Below are 3420 nucleotides of genomic sequence, written 5' to 3' on the forward strand. Positions count from 1 at the left end.
ATAATAGGTATTCTGTAAAAAAGTTACCTTTTAAATAGTAATAATGTTATATTTAATCATAATAGTAAAAACGTTATCTTAAATTATTTTAACCAATAAAACTCCCAATGGCCAAGCTAAAATTGTACTCCTCAATAAGTGGTAAATGTTAATCATTTTTTAAAATGTCACATTCAGTTTAAACTCTTTCTATTCTCAAAGACAAATACACTCTTGGCTCAGGAAATGCCTCTGTGTCAGCTAGAGTTTTTCTCACTTTCTTCTCCAAGGTCCAATAATAAGGCTCTCTTTGCAGATATTCCCTGTAGCCTGAACTTGGGTGGCAATGTACAATACCGAGTGCCATACCTTGAGCCAAACCATGCACCTTTTATTTTATAGAAGAAGGAAACTTCCGAAAGTGGTGGGACTTGACAGTCATTTGTATGCTGTAAAATTCTACTAATTTTTATCAGTATCTTTACACTTTCTATCAATAAAATGAGTCAACCATATTTACTTTTATTCCACACAAATGGGACTAGAAATAATCTGGCTTATCACTATAAAGAGTTTTGTAATCTTTAGAGTTATGGAGTAATCTTTCTTTTCTATTGAAGTTTATTGAAATACGTTTCTTTTACACAAAAATTTATTTTCAAATTGTTAAAAAGTTTGTGAAAAGTTACTATATTAACTGAAAGGAAATCATGAATTGAAACCGAAGAGTTAGATTGAAAGCTATGGTTAAGTGCCATAAAGCAGAGATGTGTGTGCAGAGACAAAAATAAAACAGACATGAAGGAAGAAACAGAGCAGCCATGAGGCTCCAGTGGCCTGGAGAGACAGCGAGATGATTTGGTTCCAGTTCTTCAAGGGAGTTGGCTGCTCATATTGCTCTTTGTTTGTATGACATAGTCTTTGTCTTAGGTTGGCTTCCCCCAATCTAAGGAAACTTTAAACAAGGCATCTGAAAGATACTCTTGGCCGGGCTTGGTGGCTCACGCCTGTAATCCCAGCACTTTGGGAGGCCAAGGTGGACAGATCACGAGGTCAGGAGATCGAGACCATCCTGGCTAACACGGTGAAACCCCATCTCTACTAAAAATACAAAAAATTAGCCAGGCGTGGTGGCAGGCGCCTGTAGTCCCAGCTACTCGGGAGGCTGAGGCAGAAGAATGGCCTGAATCCAGAAGGCAGAGCTTGCAGTGAGCCGAGATCACGCCACTGCACTCCAGCCTGGGCGAGAGAGTGAATATCCGCCTCAAAAAAAACAAAAAAAAAGATACTCTTTGTGTTGGGTCAATTTCTTCAAAATAAGGAGATATTAGTTTAAGGATTCATATGCAAGTAATTTATTAAAGAAGTGTTCCGGGCTAAATTGGCAAGGGAATGAGGGAAGGAGGGGAGGGAAGGTAAGAAGCCAGGGTACCACTTCAAGCAGGGGTGATGCCAGTCTGATTCAGCAGGGAATTTTGGAATGTAAGTTACAAGGTACTGTTTGTCCCGACTTAAGACAAGGGAACTGGGCCTTCATATTCCCACACCAATGAGTCATTAGCTTGTGACCATCTTGGGAGGCATGGTGGTTGCAAATTCCAAGCATTTCCTCTTCTCTGCTTATGCTGGCAAAGATGCTTCACTAGCTCAAGGCCCTTCTTCAAAGAGGATGGCTGGAGTGGCATCCGGAACTGTGGCAGAATAAATTTTTTTTATGCCGCGAAGTTTTTGGTAATGTGTTACAGTCACCATAGGAATCACACAGCGACCATGCCTTTTTATTAAAGAATCAGCAGGCAAAAAACTGCTTTCTCAAATTGCTCACAACTTTCTAAATGCTTCATCTCAATTTCTATACCAAATTCCATCATGATCTTTAAATCTTTTTTTAATTTTTTTTTTTTTTTTGAGACAGAATCTCGCTCTTTTGCCCAGGCCAGAGTGCAGTGGCACTATCTCGGCTCCCTGGAAGCTCCGCCTCCTGGGTTCACACCATTTTCCTGCCTCAGCCTCCCTAGTAGCTGGGACTACAGGCGCCCGCCACCGCACCTGGCTAATTTTTTGTATTTTTTTAGTAGAGACGGGGTTTCACCTTGTCAGCCAGGATGGTCTCAATCTCCAGACCTCGTGATCCCCCCGGCTCGGCCTCCCAAAGTGTTGGGATTACAGGCGTGAGCCACCGTGCCCAGCCTTTTTTTTAAATATTAATAAATTTTTAGAACTTGTCATCCTTGCACAGGGGCCACGCTAATCTCTGTATCATTTTAACTTTAGTATATGTACTGCCAAGGCGAACACTAAATCATTCTTTGAGTAGCACTATACACTTATATCTACAGAATACATACCCTTTTGTTGCATAAACTGTCTCAGATGAGTTTCTTTACTTGCAGTCAAAAGAATATTGACTAAGATTTCTTCCATTCTTCCTTCTCCCTAGAAAACAGACTTGTATTTATGAAGCTGACCAGTGCTCCTTCCTCGATGTTGCCCGTAGCTAGATCTTCTGGTTGTCCATCATCTCTTCATGAGGGTTAAAAATTTAAGACACTTTCATTTGTAGCCCTATCATAAGCAGCTTCAAGACACTCTTGTTGAACCACATCTAATAATGGTGACTAAATTCAATTTTTCTGGGATTGGCAGGCAATTAAATAATGTGTAGTCTGGTCTTAATCGTGGACCTATCTCTTTTCAGTATTAAGTCTTTCAAGAGTGTCAAAATTTGGCGAGGCTTCTACCTGTTTTAATATGTCTATTTACTGAGTTTGTTTTGTTTTCCATAATAGAAACTCATAACCAAAAAAACAGTGCATATCTAATCTTTAGATTGGATAATCTTCATCTCTACTCAATACATTTTTTCTTTCATTAAAATATTTACTTATTAGTTCATTTCTTTTTCTCTCCTATACAAATATTTTTCTTTCCTACTAAAGGTCATGAGAGAAAAGTTATTTTATATGACCATTATAAACTCATGAACATGCAGGAAGTCACTGTATTAAATGGAAGAAAGTTACAAAATTAGTGACAGTACAAGACCAAAATTTAGACTGACAGTTATGTTTAGGCTGATTTCATATTTGTTGATAATTTTTTATGTTTCATCTAATAAGAAATTTGTGGTGAGTGTTCAATAAAAAAGAGAAAGAAGGGGCCGGGCGCGGTGGCTCACGCTTGTAATCCCAGCACTTTGGGAGGCCGAGGCGGGCGGATCACGAGGTCAGGAGATCGAGACCACGGTGAAACCCCATCTTTACTAAAAAAATACAAAAAATTAGCCGGGCATGGTGGCGGGCGCCTGTAGTCCCAGCTACTTGGAGAGGCTGAGCCAGGAGAATGGCGTGAACCCGGGAGGCGGAGCTTGCAGTGAGCCGAGATCGCACCACTGCACTCCAGCCTGGGCGACAGAGCGAGACTCCGTCTCCAAAAAAATAA

General features: G+C 40.2%; 1 pseudogene; it reads right to left on the reverse strand.

The window, feature by feature from the left end:
* Positions 1-2178: 2178 nt before the first annotated feature.
* Positions 2179-2277, reverse strand: LOC115832259 (annotated as a pseudogene).
* Between the last annotated feature and the right edge of the window lie 1143 nt (positions 2278-3420).

Source organism: Nomascus leucogenys, chromosome 21 (genome assembly GCF_006542625.1).
Source record: "Nomascus leucogenys isolate Asia chromosome 21, Asia_NLE_v1, whole genome shotgun sequence".
Taxonomy (NCBI): Eukaryota; Metazoa; Chordata; class Mammalia; order Primates; family Hylobatidae; genus Nomascus; species Nomascus leucogenys.